Genomic DNA, 26,260 nt, shown 5'->3' on the forward strand with positions numbered 1-26,260 from the left:
TCCTTCTTTTGACCCATTTTGCCAAAGGAAAGGAAGTTGCCTAATAATTATGCACACCTGATATAGGGTGTTGATGTCATTAGACCACACCCCTTCTCATTACAGAGATGCACATCACCTAATATGCTTAATTGGTAGTAGGCTTTCGAGACTATACAGCTTGGAGTAAGACAACATGCATAAAGAGGATGATGTGGTCAAAATACTCATTTGCCTAATAATTCTGCACTCCCTGTATATATACATTTTTAAAAACCCTGGTGTATATTAGGAGTGTTACTTGCTAGCATTTTTACTCACACTTTCAGTTTTTTGGTGGATCACCTAAACATTTAGTTTGTATTTGGTAATTCTACGTGTGTGGAATCTTGGGGAGTGTCCACAGAGTGTTGTAGCTGTAGTTGCTAAGCACCTTTTTTCCCACATCCATTGTATTTTTCAAGAATTACAATATTACAATATTTCACACATGGTCTAAATAAAAGTATAAACGGATAATGTTTTTAAAAAAAGTATTATAGCAATCTGTATCAATCACTGTAATTCTAACAGGGATATGCAGAGGCATTGCTAGGGATGTTCTTTACGGGTTGTAGTCTTAAATATGGGGTTTAATAAGCCACATAAAGCATTGGGCATATATTGTTTATTTGCCCTATTAGATCCCCCTCATTTCTATATTACAATATTATGCCACAAATATAACCTATTGAGGAACTGCAATACATAGTGCTACATAGTTACAACAATTCAGTCCCAGCTGCTATGAGAAATGTGGGAGGAGCGAAGCTGGCATCAGGGGACATATGGGAATATCAATATTCTGTGATTATCAAGTATAGCATGTCTAAAGAGAATGAGCACCTGTATGCTTATAGAAAAAAGAAAGTGCATGTCTGCATCTACATGCATGGTTTAAAGATTGTGTGTGTGTGCTTGCGTGCGTGCGTGTGTGTGTGAAATGAGAGAGGGGCTGAGTTCAAGAGATGTGAGTAATTGAATAGAAGACGTGGGAGCAATGAAAAAAGAGGATCAAGAATGGTACAGAGAGTGACACTACTTTTACAAAAATATAAGATAAAAAAGTTCCAGAAATAGAGAGAGAAAGTTAAAAGATGTGGATAAATGTGCGGAAAGCCATTGAGAAAGGGGTAAACAAAACGTGGGGATTAAAACGAGACGTGAGAGACAGCTTATGAGCAGCGAGGGGTGAGTTAAGTGGGGGGCAAGAGAAAGCGTGTACAGGGTTAACTAAGGGGGGTGTAGTGTGTACAGTGCATCCAACACCTCACGTTTGAAGGCAGATATTGTTTGCCTTCCATTTACAGCCATCCACCCAACTAGCATGCTAACACTGTGTGTTGCCGCAATGTGTACTCCGTCACCCTTGACAGCTCTATATATTCACATTTACCCAGTCATAAACTCTGTCACATTGTTCTATCCTGTTACACATCCTGACCTAGTCACATTCTTGAAAACCTCAGACTTTTGCTGAATCAGTTTGGCAAAAACTGGGAGAACTGCACCCATAGCCTCCCAGCACCATAACCATTACTGTAAGATGCTGTCAGGGTACCTGTGGTCTCTACCTCCGAAAGAGGTAGAGACTTAGATGTTCCTGCAGCCAGACGGTCTGATGGCTCCCTTCCCCGCGGTCTATCCGGTCATGCTAGGCCGGCCGCGAGGGAGTGACTGCCTTTTACAGCATCTAGGCAGGAAGTAGTCATCAGGACACTCCCCCGGAACGACCTGTCAGTCAATTGCTGCAGGACCAATCAGGATGCCTCGGAGGCGTGGTTACTGCTCTGAACAGGGTATTTAACAGAGCTTCTTTCATTAGCTCATTGCCCTGTCGTGGTTCTAGCTTGTTCTAGTCACTCAGTGCTTGTGTATTCTATTATCCCTTTTGGTTTTGACCCGGCTTGTTTACCTTACTCTGCTATTCTCTGTTACCCTTGATTCGGCTTGTCTCTCGCTTACCTGTCTTCTGTTACCCTCAACCTCGGCTTGTCTTTGACCATTCTATACTGTTCTATTTACGTTAGTCCGGCCATTCTAAGGTCCGGTATACGTATCTGGCTACTGTTTGTACTCTGCGTGTTGGATCCCTGTCCCGATCCTGACATTACGACAGGGCCAATGGATCCTGCAAGTACAAACAGTCAGCTGGCTTCTCCTGATCCTAGGTTTGAAGCCATGGATCACAGGCTCTATTAGCTCGTGCCAATAACCCACCAGAGGAGATACGTAATACCCCTGTTTCTCCTGTCGGGTCAGGTCTAGAGGTAGCCACAGTGGGTGCTTCTTCTTGCATTACCCCCCCAGTACGCTATGGTGGGGCTCCTGAGAAGTGTCGTGGTTTTTTAAACCAAATTAGTATCCACTTTGAATTACAACCTCGCTCTTATCCTACAGATAGGGCAAAGGTAGGATTTATTATCACCCTACTTATTGAGAAAGCTCTGAGATGGGCCAACCCACTATGGGAGAACGATAACCCATTAGTTTATAACTATAACGCATTTGTAGCTGCTTTTAGAAGAACATTTGACCCTCCAGGTAGAAGGGTTAATGCAGCCAGACTACTGTTGCGCCTGAGACAGGAGAACCGAACACTGGTGGATTATGCACTAGAGTTCAGGTCTCTGGCGGCAGAAGTCAAGTGGAATGAGCAGGCGTATATGGATGTATTTTTGAATGGCCTATCTGATGTAATCCTTGATGAGGTTGCTACCAGAGAACTCCCTGAGAATTTAGAGGATTTAATTGCGTTCATCTCTCGTATAGATGAACGTTTAAGAGAGAGACAGAACACTCGAGAGAGGAACCGGAGACCTTCTTTTAGGTTAGATCCCGCTTTTCCAAGTCCTGACTCCACGTTATCTTTGCTTACTGAACCTATGCAGATAGGGTATACCCGCCTCTCTGAGGAGGAAAGACAGTACAGGAGAAGAGAGGGTTTGTGTATGTATTGTGGAGCCAAGGGTCATTTACTCTCGAACTGTTCTAACCGCCCGGGAAACGCTCGCACCTAAGTCTCTTTAGAGGACAGGCCTTGGGTGTTTCTATTTTGTCCTCTACTCCTAATTATAAGGATCACAGGCTTCTGCTACCAGTTTCCTTAACTTGGGGGAAGGAAGTAGTAAGGGCTATGGCATTGATAGATTCCGGTGCTGCTGAGAATTTTATCGACCAAGCCTTTGCTAGTAAAAACAATTTCCCATCCCAGCTAACGGAGACACCCTTGGCCGTTGAGGCCATAGATGGTAGACCACTATTAGACCCTGTTATCTTTCGTGAGACCATACCCATTAATTTAAATGTTGGTATCCTACACACGGAGAATTTATCTCTTATGCTCATTTCGTCTCCTTCCGTTCCCATAGTTCTGGGGTACCCATGGTTGAAGAAACATAACCCTATTATCGATTGGGAGTTAGGGGAGATACTCTCGTGGGGCCAGGGCTGCCAGGATCGGTGTTTGTGCAAGGTTTCTCCATTAGCTAATGTTAACATACTGGAGAATCCTACTCAGTCCACAGAAAGACAAATACCAGACCTTTACCTAGACTTAAGGGCAGTGTTTGACAAGAAGAATGCCGATTCTTTGCCGCCACACAGGTCATTTGACTGTAAAATTAAGCTGCTACCCGGGACTATGCCTCCGAGGGGCCATGTATATCCTTTGTCTGTTCAGGAAAACTCGGTTCTAGAGGAGTATATTCGGGAGAATTTAGAAAAGGGATTCATCAGGAGGTCTTCGTCTCCAGCCGGGGCTGGGTTCTTTTTCATTAAGAAGAAGGATGGCACGCTGAGACCTTGTATCGATTACCGAGGCTTGAATAAAATAACTGTCAGAAATGCCTATCCTATCCCACTGATTACCGAGTTATTTGATCGTCTTAAGGGCTCCAAAATCTTCACCAAGTTAGATCTCAGAGGGGCTTACAATTTGGTGAGAATCCAGCAAGGTCACGAGTGGATGACGGCATTCAATACCCGGTATGGCCATTACGAATACACTGTTATGCCATTTGGACTATGCAATGCTCCTGCAGTATTTCAAGATTTGATTAATGAGGTACTTAGGGAGTTTCAGCATGATTGTGTTATTGTTTACCTGGACGACATACTAATACACTCTAAGGAGATTGAGACTCACCATAGACAGGTCAGAAAGGTATTACACAAGCTGCTGCAACATGGTCTATATTGCAAATTGGAGAAGTGCAGTTTTGATCAGTCTCAGGTAGACTTTCTTGGATACGTGATTTCTGGGGAAGGTTTTAAAATGGATCCTGTAAAACTCCAATCTATTTTAGACTGGCCTTTGCCCAAAGGACTCAAGGCTATCCAAAGGTTTATTGGTTTTTCCAACTACTATAGGCGCTTCATTAAAGGATACTCCTCTATCATTGCGCCTATTACCAATATGACCAAACAAAGGGCTGATACTAAGTTCTGGTCTAAGGAAGCTCTTGGTGCTTTCAAGACTCTCAAGGAACTTTTTGCCTCGGCTCCCATTCTAGTCCATCCTGATACGACTCTGCCTTTCTTGCTCGAGGTCGATGCCTCTGAGACAGCAGTTGGGGCTGTTCTGTCTCAAAGGTTAGGGGTGGATAAACCGTTACACCCTTGTGGTTTCTTCTCTAAGAAATTTTCTGGGCCTGAGAGCAGATATGACATCGGGGAAAGGGAACTGTTAGCAGTCATTAAAGCCTTAAAGGAGTGGAGACATTTGTTGGAGGGGACCCTACACCCTATTACAATTTTGACGGACCACAAAAACTTGTCCTATATTGGAGAGGCTAAGCGCTTATCCTCTAGACAAGCTCGTTGGTCCTTATTCCTGACTCACTTCAATTATGTACTGACTTACAGACCTGGTTCTAAAAACTCTAAAGCCGATGCATTATCTCGCCAATATGAACCTTCTACTGTACTTGAACCAGTTCTTTCTTCTATAGTTCCGAAATGCAATATCATTGCTAATACGAATCTCAGGATTCATTCTCCATTACTGGCCGAGATCATTAAGTTGCAACATCTAGCACCTAAACAGACTCCTGCGGGCCGTCATTTCGTTCCTCCTGCTCTTCAACTGGAACTTTTACAGTGTTTACATAATAGCAAGATGGCGGGACATCCTGGTATTCGCAAAACTTACGCGTTGATCTCTAAGGACTTCTGGTGGCCTGCTTTACGGAGGGATATTGAGGAGTTCATCGCTGCATGTGAAGTTTGTACTAAAACCAAACAACCTCATACGCTTCCATGTGGATTCCTGCACCCCTTGGAGGTTCCAGAAAAACCATGGTCCTGTTTGGCCATGGACTTTATTGTCGATCTACCTATCTCTAAAAGACAGACTGTTATCCTCACCGTGGTTGACAGGTTTACTAAGATGGCACACTTCATTCCCCTGCCTAAACTCCCATCTTCTCCCGAATTGGCAGAGATATTCGCTAAGGAGATTTTTCGCCTACATGGGATACCCTCTCAATTTGTTTCCCGCTTTTGGAGGTCCTTCTGCTCTCAACTTGGTATTAAATTAAACTTTTCTTCTGCCTATCATCCTCAGTCTAACGGAGCTGCTGAACGTACCAACCAGAAAATTGAACAATATTTACAATGCTTTGTTTCTGAACACCAGGATGATTGGGTCGGTTTGATTCCTTGGGCGGAGTTTGCACACAACAATCTTGTTTGCGATTCTACTCATTCAAGCCCCTTCTTCATGAATTATGGTTTTCATCCGTCTATTCTTCCTTCGGATTCTCCTTCCCAGGGGGTGCCGTCGGTTGATGTTCATGTTGCCAATTTGAGGAAACTGTGGGATCAAACTCGACAAATCCTTGTGCACAACTCTATGTTGGTCAAGAAACACACTGATAAACGTAGAAGGGCGGCTCCGGTCTTTGTTCCAGGTGATAGGGTATGGTTGAGCACAAGGAACATCCGTTTAAAAGTGCCCTCCATGAAGTTCGCTCCTCGTTATATTGGACCCTACAGGGTGCTGACCCATATCAATCCAGTTGCGTATCGTTTAGCTCTTCCTAATACCTTACGCATCCCGAACTCGTTTCACGTTTCATTGCTGAAACCACTCATATGTAACAGATTTTCCTCCACAATAGACCCTCCTCGCTCCGTTCAGGTGGAGGGTCAGGAGGGGTATGAGGTTAACTCTATTATTGATTCTCGAATCTCCCGGGGGAGAGTACAATATCTGGTTGATTGGAAGGGATATGGTCCTGAGGAGAGGAGTTGGGTACCTCAGGAGGATGTTCATGCTCCCCGTCTCCGCAGGGCGTATCACTCTCGCTTCCCATCTCGTCCCGGTTCATTCCGCCCGGTGGGCGTATCTGAGAGGGGGGGTACTGTCAGGGTACCTGTGGTCTCTACCTCCGAAAGAGGTAGAGACTTAGATGTTCCTGCAGCCAGACGGTCTGATGGCTCCCTTCCCCGCGGTCTATCCGGTCATGCTAGGCCGGCCGCGAGGGAGTGACTGCCTTTTACAGCATCTAGGCAGGAAGTAGTCATCAGGACACTCCCCCGGAACGACCTGTCAGTCAATTGCTGCAGGACCAATCAGGACGCCTCGGAGGCGTGGTTACTGCTCTGAACAGGGTATTTAACAGAGCTTCTTTCATTAGCTCATTGCCCTGTCGTGGTTCTAGCTTGTTCTAGTCACTCAGTGCTTGTGTATTCTATTATCCCTTTTGGTTTTGACCCGGCTTGTTTACCTTACTCTGCTATTCTCTGTTACCCTTGATTCGGCTTGTCTCTCGCTTACCTGTCTTCTGTTACCCTCGACCTCGGCTTGTCTTTGACCATTCTATACTGTTCTATTTACGTTAGTCCGGCCATTCTAAGGTCCGGTATACGTATCTGGCTACTGTTTGTACTCTGCGTGTTGGATCCCTGTCCCGATCCTGACAGATGCATGGTGCTTGGTGTGTCCCTTTAATGAAGCAACACAGTATTTCATTATGCTTTTTCCAAGCAAATGCTGTCCTGAAATGGAATATTGACCCTGCAGGCACAAAGAAAGTCTAAACTTGTTTCCTATATTTATTACAAACTGTTTTTGGATCGTTCCTAGTGCTAGGAAAATTCTTGAGTAAATGCCATGGCTCAGCGTGTTCACATGTTTTTATATGAACTTTAAAATATACAATTAAATTAGAGGGTGGCTGCTTGTGGTAATAGTCAAGGTCAGAACTAAGAGCTTTTTGGAGACCATGCCCTCAAAGTGTCTGAACATTACCGAAGCCTATCTACAGTAACATTTTCAAACATTTTACATATCTTCCTACACAGTTTTTATTATCCAAAACATACTGTGCTAAATAATGTCCTCCATTATAAATTGATAATCAGAAAATGGCCTTCTACTAAATAAATAACATTCCCTTTTCAGTACTAAATTTGGGAAAAAAATGTATTGTATTTGACATTTGTATGTCTTGTCAATCTTCGTTGCTACGGAATGCTATTGTTGTTAGTTATCGTTTTAACATACTTCTCTGTAGCATTGCCAGGCTGATGGCAATAGAGGGGCAGTTTCAATTATGTTTTTATCCTGGCAATAAACACAAACAGAACTGTATTCTAACAACGTAGTGTACAGGCCACAAACCCAGTGCAAAACTCATGCTCTGTTTGACTTTGTGCTTGATTCGCTTGCCAACCAAAAACCTCATCTAGTCCAATTACTGCAAGAATTTTGGCATCAGCTCAGGGAAAGAGAGGCAAAGTGTGGGTTGTTGCATTACATGCTCATACATAAAAGTACTCACACATGCACACAAAGCTGAATATGTACACACACACACAAACAATAACCCCCTCATATATGTCAGATTATGTTTACTTTTTCCAAATGCATGTTATTTTTAAGTATTATTTTTGTAATGTATTACTGTATAAGTTTGGCAAATCAACCCGATTATCTTACAGCTATTTTAATATCCTGAGTATGTTTAAACTTTTTGAAGTCAATATGATTTAAAAAAAGATTATTGTTATGTATTATTTTATACTGATAATGTAATTCTGCTGTAATCAATACTATGGTACATGAAAAGCAAGCACACTTGAGCATGCAAATACAAGCAACACATTCCTAACCTGGTTCACAAAATGCGAATTCTTGGTAAAAAAAATCCTGAAATTTTATTTTGACTGAAATTCCTCTGCCGTTCAGCTGATTGTCCCCACTAAATACACCCTGTTATAATTACATTCTCCTTGGTGGGCCCTCTTTTATTTACAGGCCCACTCGTACGTTGGTTTCGGCACACCACAACCAACTTTGCCTTTACAGATACTATCCATTACGTATTAAATTCCGAGCACAAATATATATATATATATATATATATATATATATATATATATTTCAAAAAAGTCATGTATAGGGTACTTGAGATCAAATAGGGTCTTTAGAACCAGGATGCGTATATACAGAGAAGGACGACAAAAGGTGAAGAGGCTAATAGTGCATTAAGTCTCACTGGGTATAGATAAAACAATAAAATAATAGGGTTACACTCACATTTGGTAGAGCTTAAGCCAGCTCTGGTGTGTATAGCATACAGCGGTACAATCCCCACTTAAAGGATATGATGTGAGTGTTTTCAGTGATGAAGATGTCGGGGACCCAAAACAACAAAATAAAAGGCATCGATAGTGCTCTCAATAAAATATAAATAGTCAGTAAGATATAATAAAAATTATACTCACAAAGGTAGAGCAGGCTAACTGCTCTATGACAACAGCATCGGTGGTATGATCCCCACCTGGGATTCTTTGGAGTAGACCAGGGTAAAAGTAGTAGGTGACAAGTTGTTAGAATAAAATATAGAAAAATTATAAAATAATAAAAAAATAGTGGCACAATTAAAGGTGACCAAAATCAATTTATTAGTAAATAAAAAAAAACTATTACATACATCCAAACACGTTTCACCGTAATGGCTTTATCAATGGAGTAAAAACTTACAACCTAGCTTGTTAGAGTTTTTTATAGGTATGAGATAGATTGAAATTGGCCCCAAAATTGATTCGTCCAATAATAGAGCAGTATATGACTGCATATAAATAACCGTTTAAAACATCAAAATATGTGAAGATCTGACATTGAGGAATCAAATAATATACAAATTTGCAAAAAAAACAAGGGTTATAGAGGTTTATTCACGGCATTAATTGCCAAAACATGTGGTGCGCGTCATTACTGCGTCATCAATGCCCGGCTGCTATGCCTGATGGGGTCTGTAGTTTTGGATATATAAACTACACGTCAGCAAAAGTATTTGCCAACGTGAGAGCTGGCCTCAAGGATCGGTTTTCATTAGAAACTGGGCGGAGAGGGGGAGTGGTAGAGACCACTTGTGTAGTAATTAGAGACAAATAGATAAAAAAAAAAGTGAAAAATAAAAAATAGAGCATAAGCATTCCATTTCACATTTTCCAAGGGTGTTTTTTGTGTTGCCTCCTCTCAACATGTTTTTATACCGATACATTTAAGTTGACTCGGGTCTTTGTTATGTATAATGAAATGTTTAGAGACTGAGTGGTTGAGGAGTCCATTTGAGATGTTGCGGCAATGTTCACCTAGTCGCATCTTAAGGCTTCTTGTGGTCATTTCAATGTATTGGAGACCACAAGGGCATTCTAAAAAATAAATTAAATTTTTGATAATACAGCTGATAAAATCTTTGATGGAGTATGTCTTTTGAGTTCTGCTAGACTTAAACTCTGTGATTTTAGATTTTGAGGATGAGTCAGTGCTTCTAAATACTTTGCATCGCTTACATTTGTAAAAGCCTTTTGTTTTGGATAGAAAAGAGGAGGATAATTGGTGCTTTTTGGTCTTTTCTTTAGTAAAATTGGAGGTTAAAATAGATTTAAAATTGGGGGCTCCTCTGAATACGATGTTTGGTTGGTCGGGTATGATCTCTTTGAGGACATCATCTTGTTTTAAAAGGTGCCAATTTTTTTTAACTATTTTCTTGATTTGATTACTTTTGTTGATAAAACCAAACATAATAGGCAGAGTGGGTTGGTGAACATTAAGATTTTCTTTATAGTTTAAAAGATCAGTTCTTTCTTTCTTTTTTATAGTATCTATTGTGTGGTTGAGGTTGGCTGGTGAGTAATGTTTCTCAATGAATTTTTTTTTTTTTTCAATCGGCTTGTTGGTTAAAATCCTCAATTTCAAAACAGTTTCTCTGCAGTCGTAGAAATTGGCTCTTTGAGGCACTCTCTAGCCATTGCTTATAATGGCAGCCAGATCAATGGCTGTGTTTGTGCATACTTTTTGAAAAAACGTTTTGGTATTGAGTAGTCCTTCTTTAATAAAAATGGACAGTATTTATGTAATTGAGCTGGAGTACTATACCATCTAGTAACTCTTTTAAAATAGAAACATTTTCTAGAGATGCTGACTTGTGAGTTCATCCCCATTTTAAGAACATATGATCAAGCCTCATTAGTCATTTGAATATTAAGACCTTGCATCCACTTCCGTTGAAAAGAAGGTACTAGCCCTTCCGTATTATGCAATATTCGGATATGCTGGATAGATGCCGTTTATTCAATATCCCTGGACCACACAGAAGCTCAAATTGTGTTTTATCTCTTGAATGCCAATATGGTATCACTGATTTAAAAAAATAAATAAAGCAAATGTGGGAAATTCTCATTATATCTATGAGTGTTATCTTGCTTTTCCATTGGGGAAAGTCCCTTATCTTAGGGGGTGTTTCATCCGTCAATAATCTTGTTATAAGTGAATCTGCGTCTCATATTATCCTTCTTAGCAAGTTATTACCATGACCATTCTGAAACTCCAAGTTAAGTGCTATAGGGATGAATACAGATAGTCCTGGGGGCAGCCTCCAAGTATCTTTAAGGTGTCTGCAAAGTGTGGTTTATAAACGGGTGTGAGGTAGGTAATAGTATACTTAACTGGCAATTTTGCCAAGGTAGCATCTGTAACCTAGCTTTTAAAAAGCTTTGTTCCAAGGCATACCATGACTTTTTCTTATCTGTGGCCATCCACTCTCTTAATCACGTGAACAATACTGCCACGTAATATCTGTATAAATGTGGAAGGCCCAGTCCCCCTCTATCGATAGGTAATGTAAGTGTATTATAAGCCACTTGTGGGGTTTTATTACTCCAAATGAATGATATAAACAGGGAGCGCATCTTTCTAAAGAACTCTCTAGGCACTAATATATGCAATGTCTGAAACTAATAAAGAGCTTTGGGTAGTATCATAATTTTTATGATGTTTACTCTACCCATTAAAGAAAAAAAGGGCAAGTCCCATTTTTTTAAGATCTTTACCTATATTTTCTACCAACCTTTCATAATTTAATGTAAGTAGTTATTTATGTTGTACTGTCAGCTGTATCCCTAGATATGTTAAACCTGTATCTGTCCACTTATAGTTATACTTCCTCTGTATTTGCTCTTTAATATTTTATCTATCCCGACCCGATACCCATTGCCCAACCTGACCCGTTGCCTTTTATTTTGTCATTTTGAGTCCCCGACATCTTCATCAGTGAAAACACTCACATCATATCCTTTAAGTGGGGATTGTACCGCTGTATGCTATACACACCAGAGCTGGCTTAAGCTCTACCAAATGTGAGTGTAACCTTATTATTTTATTGTTTTATCTATACCCAGTGAGACTTAATGCACTATTAGCCTCTTCACCTTTTGTCATCCTCTGTCTATAAGGACAACTGTGAAATGCAAGAACTACCTCCTCCTGGCTACATTCTATTGATCTACTGTGGCGCAGCCCTACCCTACCTTTGTGTTACCCGTCTTTGATTATTCTCAAGGGTTTCTGAGGGACCCCTTGCTCAGGGTTGCTGCCTTACTCATATTGTTCTACCTTGGTTTACTAGCACTGATACCTAGTGTTGTTTACACTTAGAAATCAATGTAGACACCCACACTCTCACACAAAAACTTAAAGTGCATGCTAGTTTAGCCATCCTCCTCTTTGGATTGCCATACCACTCCAGGATGGTGGCTTTTCTTCAGTCCTGATGCAGTGCAGCTCATACGGGATCTTTTTCGCTTTCTTAGAGTACTGGTACTAACGGATATGATGTGATATTACTTTCTCTCAGTACTGACATGCAGTAGTCTTGGGGAAGGGAGGGTAAGAGTCTACATTTTGGCTTATTTTCATCAGCCCATATGGTAATCTAATCCTCCCAGTACTCCACCATCAGAGACAGGCTGTGTATTACACCGGCAGGGCGACCCATCAGACGAGCTGCTTCCCACATTACGCCTCTGCTGTGAGGTAACTGCTTCCATATATTTTGACCAAAAGTAATGGAATTGAATATATGCTTTGCAGATCCAGACAACACCTCCTTTAAATCATGTCGGCCTTCCGTGTGAAACTTTTATATCACTCAGCGATGAAGTGTTGATGTTAGCCATGATCCAGCGATACTTATACCTGTGGGATAAGCGCCTGTGATGAGCTCAAGGACTGGGGTAGTATTACCAATAGGTGATCGAACAGTGATTGACATCATGTTATAATGGGGCTCCTTGTTTTGTAGGATGTTTGGTTCTTTGATTCTTTTTTCCCCATTCATTTCTGGGTGGCAATTCATAGAGTATTTGCATATTATATTATGCAAGTATGGCCATAATGCGATAGATAATGTACGTGTTAAATACAGAACAATTAGGCAGGGCAAATGTCTGAGTGGCAGCACACTTCACACATTCATTGTGCTCACAACACACTACAAACTGAGAGAGTGACTGCGGTATCACATGGATAGAATGAGGAAGAAGAAAGAAAAAAAAAAGAAGTTAATAAGTAATGAATAACTTAAGCCACCTAATAACCTTGCAGTAGACTGAAATAGTGCAGAGCAACAAAATATTACACCACCGCTGATCACTGTAACAGCATATAATTGCACCATTTGAGATGGGGTTGTACAAGAAAGTTACAGCACAGTTTTCCATGGAATGAGCAATGGAGGTGAACTATAAAGCACTCCTTACATCCCTGAACTTACAGGGTTACTTACTGAGTGAGAATTCTAAGTGGATTTCAAATTTAAGGTCAGAGTATATATTCTGAAAGCATAGCCATTTCAACTACTCAGACCTTAAATTTGAAATTTACTTTGACTTCTCTTCTTAGTAAATAACCCTTGTTGTTCCTGATATATTTTTCTGTTTTCTAGTGCAGTTTGAGGTTACTCCAAGCACCATGACCTAGTCTTCAGTGATTTGGAGTGGAGAGAGTGCTTGGAGTTTGTATGCGCAGCACTTCACTACCAAACACTGCACATATAGAGTGTAATACCTTTGCTGCCAGAAATATAATGCCCCTTCCTGCAGGACTATTGTGGCATTAATTCTGTGCATAATCCTATGTACAGTACAGACGCACATTCATTGTCTGAGAGCACTCAGTGGTTACTCCCATTACTGGACCACAACGCCAAGGTATTCCTGTAGTTATTATGATGCTTGGGGTAACCCTTAACCCCTTAAAGACGTAGGACGGTTCAGGCATTTTTTCATTGCCGACCGACGACGGTCCTGAACCGTCCTAAATTTAAGATGTACTTACCCGATCGCCGTCGTTCCCCCGGCGGCGATCGGCGGTGCTCCCGTTGAGGGGAGACTGCCTGCAGCCCAGACAGTCTCCCCATGGCGAATTAGGACCCCTGTGGCCATGTGATCGCCCAACAGGGCGACCACATGGTCACAATAGGTGTCCTAGTCTCTGCCTGCAGGGGGACTGTCTGTGCTGACAGGCAGTCTCCCTGCAACTGTAAAATCAGAAAAAAAATTAAAGTTATAGTTAATAAAAAAAAATATTATTATATATGTGTATATATATATGATATATAGACATATATTATACCTATATAATATGTCTATATATCATATATATAATGTCATGCTAAGTGTATTTTTATATTAATACGTACATATATTAATATAAAAATACACTTATAATTAAATTACACACGTATATATATAATATATATAATAACTATATATATTGTATATATATGTATTATTATAAAATACAAATAATAAGTAATTTAAATTAAATTAAACATGTAAAAATAATAATAAAAATTTAAAAAAAATTATATACCTATACGAAATTTTATTCTAACTGTATTTTGATATTAATATATATATATTTATATCAAAATACACTTAGAATGAAATTGTATATATATCTATGTATATATAAATAAATAAATAAAAAGAATACAAACTATTCATATGTCCATATACAAAATTACATAAATAATTATATAAATATACACGTAGACTTCAAATATATAAATATGCATATATATTTAAATTCTACGTGCGTGCTTCTTAAGGGGGCGGGGCTTAGCAGCCGATGCGAGCGGTCGCACTACTCGAGAGCTCCGAGGCCCAAGCGAGGAAAACGGGCACACAACCAGCCATCCTGCAACCAAACCACGGCAAAAGCCCTCGACACACACCCCAACACCATGGGGCGCAAAACCGGCAAAAAAAACCCGGGGAAAATCAACCCGGGACTCACCATAGGGGACATGTGGCGGCAGGCCCGTGGCACAGACGAAACCAACATGGCGACACTCCACGGTGGATGTTCGGACTTTTCTGATGACCTCTCAGGTGAGGAATACTTACCGACCCACACTACCGGACGTCCCTCACCACCGACCAACGCCCCACAAGACTCCATGCCAGTGACGGTGGCGATCCTTCAGCAAATGCTAACCGACCACCACAAGGACTTCCATAAAGAGATCACTGCGCTGAGGGGAGACCTAAAGGGGGTGACAAACCGCTTAACCACCATAGAGAACCGAACCGAAACGCACAGTGAGGACATAAGGGACCTCAAACGTACCGTGCAGGAGCTGCAGCTGCGGCTACGCTCTCACGACCACCGCATGGCCGAGAACGAAGATGCCCGGCGGCGCAATAACTTAAAACTCAGGGGGCTCCCAGAGGGCGCCGCAGATACGGACCTACCGCAAACCGTCAAAAGCCTACTCGCAAAGATACTGCCACCAGCACAGGCTGAGCACATCCGCCCAGAGCGCATTTTCCGGATCCCCAAGTCACCAAAGGCGCCCACTGGATCAACTAGAGACACCATAATTGCATTCCGGAATAGCTCCGACAAGATGGCGATATTGGACGCCCTGCGGGGTAAAGCGCCTCCACAACACGAGGGCAAGGATATACATTTTTACGCAGACCTCTCCAGCAACACCCTAGCCTGGAGACGGTCCCTCCAGCCACTCACCGCCATCCTCCGCAAACAAGGCCTCGGCTACCGCTGGCGGCCGTCTCACACCCTTGCGGTCCAACAGGGTCCTGATTTACACCGCATACGTGACTTAAGCGACGCGGCACCACTCCTGCACTCCTTAGGCCTAACTATGGACTCCCTCATACCACCGAGCCAGCAGAACCAATCCTCCCCGCAACACCGATGGGACCCATCCAGGACTGTCCCGTTTGTCCCACAAGGCCTAACCCCGGACTCTTACGCTACCATCACCACTTAAACGGAGACGAATGACCGCATGGATTGCCGGTCCCTACAACCAGCACGTATATGGAGGTTGACCTCTAACAGCTCCATCCAGCACCCTCGACCACTGAAAACCATCTTCATCGCATTCACCACCCCGGAGCCTCATACAGGGTTGGCACACAAGGAATAGTGACACTTGGACTGAGCAGTACTGCACTCGTGGTGCGCTTTCCCAATCCTAGACCCAATTATTGTTATGATTTTGTTCCTTATCTAACATGGAATTAACTATACCTCACTTAGCAAACTGCACCCACTTATAGCTCCAATTGCTTTATTTACTTTTCCACCGCATGTACCCAACTATGACCGCCCAAAAGCCATAACTAGGTTGTCACGGTCGACCCCATTGCCCTTACCCTCCGCACACCGGTTACTCTGATGGTTACATACCACCCGACCTAACTTAGGGCAAACAGACTAGATATAACCATGTGCATTCATTCCACCACCAGCACCTCACCTTCATGCCTCAAAGACATGGGTCTCCATCCCGCAATAGGCATTGAGATGCTCCATTATGCCCTCCCACACCAGGATGCACACTTAAGTTACAACCATATGGAATTTTAGACGTTTCCCTTTTTCATTTCATACCGAGGGCCAAAAGAGCCTTAGACCCCTTCCTAGCCGCTGACGGAAGGCAAGATGCACAGTACTCCACACAGGAACAACCTAGGGGTTAACCGAATAAGCAACGATACACACCCAGACTTACATAGTGAGTTCACTTTAGACCACGTTAACCTTACATACACACTTCACTTACAAGCTAACTGACTAGCCTATTACAAGGGTACCAGTCCAGCTCACACTTAAGAAAAGACATGAACGTCGCTATAATAAGTAGTCGGCACTAAAACTAGCCTGAATACTCTGTGCTCTGTCATATCCGCGTACCTTACAACTAGCTTTCCTTCTAGCAATGTACAGTTAAGGTAGATATGGGTCCCATGTAGATTACTCATGTGCCTGTAAAGTTAAGCATATTTATATCTGTTAAAACGTGCAGAATCGAGAAAGCATACTACCAACGCTATCTCCAGCTACTATTGAAAACCTAATTTGTTTTCAGTTAGCGAGGTCTTCACAACCCCACAAGTTGAGCTGTATACCTACTGAATTTGGGACCTATGACTAAACTTAGGGATGCCCACCATGTTTTATGTTTTATTTCTGGTTTTAAAACTATACTTACTGTTTTTATGTTGCCTTTCACTCACTCCCAAAGTAACGGCACTAATGGCTGTTAGGTGACTAATGAAGCAAGGTTCAATAACCTGTGTCTGTTATGTATATATACTAGAATCAACAAATGTTTATGCATGTCAAGTATACGGAGAACTAAAGCTACTACACAATTGGCACGGCAGCGATGATGTTACATATTACATATTATTCATATACTACTATCGCTAAACGATAACTTATCCTACTATGACAAATGTAGATACTCAACCTGTACCTAGCGTGTTTTGTTAATTTAAAAATTTTGTGCGTTCAAGCTAAACGCTGTATAGCAGTCTATGAAAATGTGTTTTTACAAGTGTGTATAATTGTTACTGACATTACTGATGTGCGATTGTCCTTTCACGCACAACAAAAATAAAGAATTTATAAAAATTCTACGTGCGTATTTATGTAATATTTTTACATAATTAAGTTATTTTATTGATTGCAATTTAAGGGACCTGTCTGCCAACCCAGGCTGAAAGTCCAGAGAATTTAATTTGCTATCACTGTATTTTACCCTGTAACGTTCTACGACACCCTAAAACCTGTACATGGGGGGTACTGTTTTACTCGGGAGACTTCGCTGAACACAAATATTAATGATTCAAAACAGTAAAACATATCACAGCAATGATATTGTCAGTGAAAGTGACTTTTTTTGCATTTTTCACACACAAACAGCACTTTTACTGATGATATAATTGTTGTGATACATTTTCCAGTTTTGAAACACTAATATTTGTGTTCAGCAAAGTCTCCTGAGTGTAACAGTACCCCCCATGTACAGGTTTTATAGCTTTTTTGAAAGTTACAGGGTCAAATATATGGGTCAAATATTTTTACATTGAAAATGGCCAGGTTGGTTACGTTGCCTTTGAGAGCGTATTGTAGCCCAGGAATGATAATTACCCCCATGATGGCATACCATTTGCAAAAGAAGACAACCCAAGGTATTGCAAATGGGGTATGTCCAGTCTTTTTTAGTAACCACTTAGTCACAAACACTGGCCAAAATTAGCGTTCAATTTAGTTTTTTACTTTTTTCACACACAAACAAATATGAACGCTAACTTTGGCCAGTGTTTGCGACTAATTGGCTACTAAAAAAGTCTGGACATACCCCATATTGAATACCCTGGGTTGTCTACTTTAAAAAAAATATGTACATGTGGGGTGTTATTCAGCGATTTATGACAGATAATAGTGTTACAATGTCACTATTGATACATTTTAAAAATGTATGTTTTGAAACCGCAATATCCTACTTGTACTTATAGCCCTATAACATGCAAAAAAATAGCAAAAAGCATGTAAACACTGGGTATTTTTAAACTCAGGACAAAATTTTGAATCTATTTAGCAGTTTTTTTCTTTCGCTTTTGTAGATGAGTAAAATATTTTTCACATAAAAGTCAAAAAACATGTATTTTTTTCAATTTTTCATCATATTTTTTCATTTTTTTTAAATTAAATTGCATGAGATTATATAAATAATGGTATGTAAAGAAAGCCCCTTTTGTCCTGAAAAAAACAATATATAATTTGTATGGGAACAGTAAATGAGAGAGCGGAAAATTACAGCTAAACACAAACACCACAAAAGTGTAAAAAGATGCCTGGTTGCAAATGTACAACATCGCAAAAACAGTCCGGTCCTTAAGGGGTTAATCTGTTTATCTTGTAACTGTACTCTTATTTCATTGTGTCTTTTCCTGACATTTGATCTTTTGTTTTATTTAATCATTGTTTCCAGCATTTACTTATTTATTTATTTGTCTATATACTGGTCCCTCTTTATCTCTCTCTTGCACTTCTGGTCTTTTGTTGAAACAGGTTTTCCGATCATCCCAATTTTGGCATGTCAGCCCAGATTTTAGGGTCCTGTCCCATTGTCCTGGATTCATTCCCTGGTGTCTTGCTTTTGGGAACACCAGGAAACTGTCCCCAAAAGGCATAGAGCCAGCAAATCATTAGATGTGCTTGGGCTAAATTAGGACCATGCAGAGAGCACTGAAATAACGCTCCCTGCGTGGTCTGCCCTCAGTGGACTGCCAATGTTTGGACCTATGTATCCATTAATTAATTTTTGATGAGGCTGGGCACAATAATGGTGTTTTTTTAAATTTATTTTATGTTTTTTAAAAAAAGCATATTGTGAGAATTCATATTTTTCCTTTATATCTATATGGAATGTACAAAGACCTGTAAGTGCATTTTATAGACACGTTTCACACATTACACATACCTCCAAATAGAAAAAGAGGTAGAAGATTTGGATTATACTAAAGTGATCTAAAATGGGTAAAGTTTTGATCCTACTTTTATATATATTCTGTTACAAAATTCCTAAACAGTACGTACATCACTTTTTCTATTTTGGTGCAACTAGAGCACTGGTACCTATTTCTGGCAATAATCAGGGAAGACTGTAGTCTTTTCCTTATCTCTGCACTGGTTTTCTTTATTTTATTTTTCTTTTTAACTTCTTTGCCGTATTTCTCTCTCCCCTACCCCCACCCCACACACACAACTATTTTTTAACCATTGTGTTACATTAAAAATGGCATTGTGTAATTTTCAAACTTGACATCTCTCAAAGTTAAATTTCATTTATGTATTTGATAAGAAATTATTATTATTATTATTATTATTATTATTTTAAATGCCAATTTTCCTATGAAAACACATTTAAATATAGCCATATAGACATTAAAAAGGTGCTTTTTTGTGAATAATGTAAGTAGTAATAAAAGATAAAAAGAATTAGGAAGTCAACCAAAGTCAGTGGGTTCATTTCAGGAGCAGCACACATAACACAGACAGAACTATAAAAGGAAAAGGAAAATAAATTGATAAATAAAACAAAGAAACTCTAGACCTGTGCTGTACAGTCCTACCTGATGTGAATGGGGCTTACTTTATTCTCATAAAGGAAGGGCCACAGCACAAACGTTATTGCAAGGCCCTGAGTCCTGATTCGTGCAATGCACCTGTTTCAATTGAAATGGCACTTGGACACAATATTGGGTTCCAACCCAAGGGTTAATAATCACTGATTTAGTGCAAGCAGAAATGTCCTGGGAAAAAAAACAAAACAGTTAATCTTGATGCATGTTTTCTAAACAGAACGACTTTTCTACATATGGCAAAAAAAAAATAATAATCGAGGCTCGGTATTTCCTACTGTGTGTTGGGAAGTCTATTTGCAGTAAATTGTTATAGACTCATTGTAAATCTATGCAGACATAACATTTGCACAATGTTACAACTTTGAATACACACTAAAATAACTGAAAGTTTGATGAATTGTCCCATAGAACTTCTTAATGCCCTTGAAGGTTGTTTCAGAAGCATCACATATCTCACATTACATTCTCCTCGTGTGCTACCCTCCGTGTTTTATCCTATACATTATTATCAGTTTGTACATGCTCCATTCCATTATTTATTTATAAAGCTTGATATAAATGGTTTCCTTTCATCAAACCGCTCAGCTCTCTTCAATATCACTTACCTGCTCATCACTTCAGCTCTGTCCTTCAATGTCTTCTTTTTTCACATTCCCATAAATCATACCTCCCTCCATTCCGACTTCACACGGCAGGCAACGAAGAAATGTAATTTGGATTCCAGAGAAGAATATTTCAGTAAGCCTTGGGGGACACAGTTAATACAAAGGACACTAGCCAATAAAAACATTGGAGGTGCTGGGTAGTTGATTTTTCTATTACAAAAAAGAAAACCTTTGCAATACACTCACTACTATATGGGCTCGGGGACGTGAACAGAAATAACTTTGGGCCATTTTGTTCACTGTCATCATTTAGACTTCGACTTTTGATAAACGTAATAGAAAAACAGTGAAGTGGATTTATATTTGTTATTTTTGTTTTGACTTCTGCCGATCTTGATGCTTATTTTTCAGTTTATTATGTAATATTTCTGATACTGTCACTGTATACACGGCATACCCTCTAACCTTCCCAAAAATGTTGGAAAAGTCTTGATTTAGAACATCATTCTCATTTAACTCATGTGTTTCTGCAAGGGGTGAACATTCTTCTGTGTGAGGATGTCCACATTGCTTGTTCTACCAGCAGAAGTATCTTCCTTTAATGCAAGGAAGCTGGCTCTCAACCCACACTAGGTTGGCATGCACTATTTTTGAGATGGGCATTATTAACAGTTACAAACATTACATTCTTAGTATTGCTATGTGGTTTATTAGGATATCTGGTTTTCTCATATTTGTGAAAGCAGTGCTGCTTAATTAGCCTTCTACATTTATCCTGATGCTATATCTAACATGCTGAAGACCTCACAATCATTCACCTGGGATGTGGATCACAATTTAGACTCAATGGCAAATTGGTAGCAATTTCACTTGCCACTTCATATTCAGCTGTATATCTTACATTCTAGCTGTGTGTTGTTCTTCTGAGCACATTTGACTGTTAGTCTAGTCTAGTAAGAATCAAGTTGAGATATTTTCAAATATTTTCATACTTCATCAATTTTTATAGATTTTAAATATATAATATATATGCCTAGTCATCCCAGTCTTCTTTAATAGTTTAGGAGAGATGACACGTTTACTCCTTTCTAATAAAGAACATTTTATTAAGATTGATTCCAATGGCATTGACATAATTAATAGACTAAGCACTTAATATTTTATTTATTTATTTATGTATTTATGTATTACTGGCATTTATAAAGCGCCAACGTATTCTGCAGCGCTGTACAATTGGGAAAAAGACAAACACAATAATAACAGACCGATACATCAGGTAGAGGACCCTGCCCGTGAGCTTACAATCTAAAGGTTAAACTGGGGAGATGAGACAAGAGGCAGCAGAGGGATTTATATGAGATAGCAGAGAGAGTAAATAGTATAACTGCAGCAGCTGATAGCATGTGAATGGAATTAGGAGGGAATTGGCTGCTGTTCCAAACAGCTGGAAGAGCATGCTATATAGTTAGAAGGAACCCGGTGGACGGGATATAAGGGTATATTATCTACGCATTGATCCCACTCCCTTCCTCCTCATTTCTCTTTTTGTTAAATTTTTGGCTGATTAGTAAAGGTATACTATAGGCAATTGAGCAGCGAGACTTACGGAGCATGATCTATACAAACACCAAACGTGCTTTATTAAGGTAAGTTGGTATCCATTTAATGTCTTTTTTGGGTTATGCCCAATATTGGAGATAAATAGGGTGGCTCCTTTAATTTATTTTATTTTTAACATGCTATTAATACATACTGCTTACTGCTACCCACACACACGTACACAAACTGACACACAGACATTTACACAGTGAGTGAGAGTGTGTGTGTGTGTGTGTGTGTATATATATATATATATATATATATATATATATATATATATACACACACCATCATTTTTATCATATTTAAAAGTACAAGTTATTTTTCTATTATTAGTTTGGAAGGTTGGGGGATTGGGAATTCTGTGCCTACCGGCTCTCATGATGGAGTGGCTGATGTCCTAACAGCCAATGTTACATATAATAAAGGCTGTGAACAAGGTAAAAACTAAAGACAAAAATTGATTCTTCTCCCATAATGCGTACAGTTGAAGTGTAGGGTTGTCCAGTTGATAATGGATGTGGTGTTCCAGAAATGTTTGTTTCTCATTCTTTGGATCAATGTGGACTCAGCCCTGGCAATACCTAATGCTCCAGTTCTGTTTTAACCCACTTTACAGCTCAAACCATTTTTTGGCAGCCTTCCATCAATTATTTCGCTCGTGACAAACGGCAGTAAAGATGAATTATCTGACCTTTGCCCAAAGGTCATCAATCGATTCAGCTACAGACTGTGTCTTTTCTTGGACTGATGAAAAGGCTTTCTTCACTGCATTCTTCTCCACAGATAATAATTCACAAGTTTGTACCTGCACACTACTTCCAGCTTCCCTGCTTATTTTGGATGAGTGTCAAGCGATATTTAAAGTCTGAGGTTTTATATATACTAAAAAAGCAATAAATAAATAAAAAACAAAAATAAATTGTAAAGATGCATTTAAATATCAATGATCTGCAGTTTCTAGCAGAGGAACCTGCCTAAACTAAAAACTAACTGTATAGTAACTGAGATTTAGTAACAAGTTTCCAATTATTTTCAATGGAAGCCAAGCATACCTTATATGCCTTCTACTCGTCAGGTTTGAAGGGGATATATTGCTCAGTAGGAAGATAAATGAACAACTGCCGAAACTCATTGAGTGGTTTTGTAAACCATAGCTATAGACACAAAGAGGCAACCATGCATGTTCAATTCTGGTTCCCTAAGAGAAGGCTATGGGAGCCTGATGAAGGTGGTAAGACCTTATTGATACGGGCACATACTTTATAAGTAGTTAAATAGACTGGGGGAAGCGTAGGATCCCACCTGTGAAATCTGAAGAAAACCCCTTATAGCTGCAGTGATTTTTGCAAATGACTACAGTGTGCGATATTGTATGCTGGGATATGGGGTTCTCCTCGTACTGCAACCTGTGTACTAAACATTGACAGTTATGATGCTTAGAGTGTTTATTTAATACACTTTATAAATGATTGTATTCATTCTTAATGTTATGCATAATTATCTGGCACTCTGTCAAACTGGAAAGGTTAGCTTTAAAACAGATTTTTATTATTATTATTATTATTATTATTATTATTATTATTATTTTTTTACTGCTCACATTATTTATATTTTGTAAAGAGTTGAAGCATGAAAAATTAGTATAGTGTAAAGAATATTGTCCTGACCTTCCCCACTGCTCCATCTAATATTTACAACTGACCTATCGTGTGATACATTTGTCCATAACTGTATAGAGTAATTATGGCGGCAATGCGTCAGATCACAAAGTATGGGAACTCCTGAAATTTGTGACTCACGTCATCTTGCTCTTTACTGTTCCCTCACTCATTCAAATGTCTTCTTAAAGTGCTTAAATGTGCATCTTAAAGTGTTCTATTAACACATTGCGGAGTTTGTCTCCCTATTTGCATATCTTCCTTTTGATTGCAATAAATATCCAAGATCCCTAAAAATATATGTATATTATAATGTGTATATTATTCCATCTATGTTCAGGGGATTAAATCATTGGTTTATGAATGTCAGCTGATACTCTCAGCAAATTAACTTTGTTCAGATATGGAACTGATATTACTAATATGGATGTAGAAAAGTAGAATCTTTAGTGATATCTGTGGAGATGCACTAGGCTGTGGAGTTTACAGGGTATCAGGTAAGTGTGAAACTGTTTAAAAGAAGCTAGTTGACTCCAGGCTCCATAACCACTACAACACGCTGTAGTAATTATGATGCTTAGAGTGCCGATTTAAGCTAATTTTATAAGGTTCCTGAAAGACAGTATTAGGGTTTATATATCAATTAGGCATTTTATTAGATACACAGAAGAATAAAACCAATGACATAATTATTAAATAAAACTAAAACAATAATTATTTCCTTAAGACAGTATTCTGTATAAAACGGCATTTACCTATACTTCGTAAGATCAATAGGTCATTCTGCAGTGAACTTGACTATTGAATTCAGCTCAGTTTGGGAGTGATGTGCCGTGAAATTGACTCTTAATGAATGAACAGCTGATTGCAGCTGCCAGCTATTTCACAGTTAGTGAAAAGAACCATTAAATGTTTATTAACTGTTTTAATTTTTAAATGATACTGACCTTTTAATAATTTCTGGATACAAGGTATATACTTTACCTAAACACAAGAGTCAAACAAACATTATCCTTCCTGTTTACCTAACATAGGGCCGTGTGAGTTTTGGATTTTGGACCAAATCAAATAACAACGTCTCTAATGGCCTTTATATAATCTAGGACATCATAATGGCAAACATTGTATTAATTAAAATAATATGTCATACATCATTGAAGTGGCTTTAGTCCTATAGGTTTTCTAAATAGAGCGGTGCAGCTAGTCAAATTATACCACTCAAATTATATCCACCAGAAATCTCAGATGAAAAGGGATTGCCTTGTAATATGATTATCATGCTGTCATATTGGCACAGATGCAATCTCAGCATTCCCTTAACTTTATTGCATTCTCATCTCACTCAATTTGGGGTACAGTTACCAAAGATCTTTGTTGCCTGGCCATAGTGACTATATTCACGCATGGGGTAGCAGAAAACCTAATCCTCCTTCTCCTATGTTTCTGGTCCTTTCGTTAATGGTCTTCACCTCTTTAATCAAACACAAAGTAACATGTTCTACCTGAAAAACAACAATGCCACTAAGAAGAGTTTCATTAATTAGCGACTGCCAGAAAGCAATTCTAATCATCTCAAAAGGATGGATATCATTCCAGGGGACAGGCCTATGTAAACTTTGGGGTTTTAACATAAATGTATGTCCCTTTGGTTGTCTAATAAATAACGTACTTTTTGCTGTATATCATCACAATTCTTTACACTATACTACTTTTTCATGCTTCATCTCTTTACAAAACATAAAACAGTCATCTTATTGTGCTTTTTCTACATCTTGCAACTTTTACTTTGCATGTCACTTAAAATAATTTACTTTGAGAGCCCAGATTGTGAAAATAGACCATCATTGATACATTTAGAATATGCCCTCCCTCTTAAAACTACAAACAAACAAAAACATTAACTAGTAATCCAGCACTTGGCAATCTCCGCCAGGCACCTGGTCCTTCTCTTCTTGTGATAATCTGTCTGGATAATCTCTTTCTGATCCAGTCCAATACTTCTCGTAGAGAAGCATTGTCGGCATATTGTGGATGTGTGGCAATTGAGCCAACCAGATGTTTCTCTTAGAGAAGCACTGAATCCAATGCTTCTCTGTGATTAGCATTCGCAGTGTTTTGATAATCATAACTAAGAATACAAATACTTTCACTAATTGAAAATGCGAGGGAGAGCCTCTTGTGGCTGACAATATTGAAATGAAAAAAATAAATATTGAGGATCTTCAAAGGCATTAAAGGTTATTCACTTAACTGTGAATTGTCAGAAAATTACCAAATAATTCCAAATTGTATACCAGAACAGTAAAATTGAAAGAGTTCTCAAACTCAGCTGTTTACAATGTATCAGTTTTGAACTAAAATTTTAGAATCACTGCTCAATCCACATCAATTCACAAATTAATGGCTAACCTGGAATGTTATTTTCTGTTCACTCCATGAAATACAACATACACGCCTAAATAAGATGAATGCTTAAAATGAAAGAGAATAAATGTATCAAATAAATAAGGAAAGTAAGTAACTGAAAATCAATGATTGCATCCAAAATACTTATTGATCCTTAGAAAGACTTCTTGTTATAAATCCAATGTCTTCTGGTGTGCAATAGAGCAT

General features: G+C 39.2%; 1 protein-coding gene across 1 annotated transcript in view; it reads left to right on the forward strand.

Moving 5' to 3' along the window:
• The window catches only part of GRIN2B (glutamate ionotropic receptor NMDA type subunit 2B), a 527,768-nt gene that overhangs the window by 53,749 nt on the left and 447,759 nt on the right, over window positions 1–26,260 (forward strand). The gene's annotated exons all lie outside the window — the stretch shown is intronic.

This window comes from Pelobates fuscus, chromosome 7, assembly GCF_036172605.1.
Source record: "Pelobates fuscus isolate aPelFus1 chromosome 7, aPelFus1.pri, whole genome shotgun sequence".
NCBI lineage: Eukaryota > Metazoa > Chordata > Amphibia > Anura > Pelobatidae > Pelobates > Pelobates fuscus.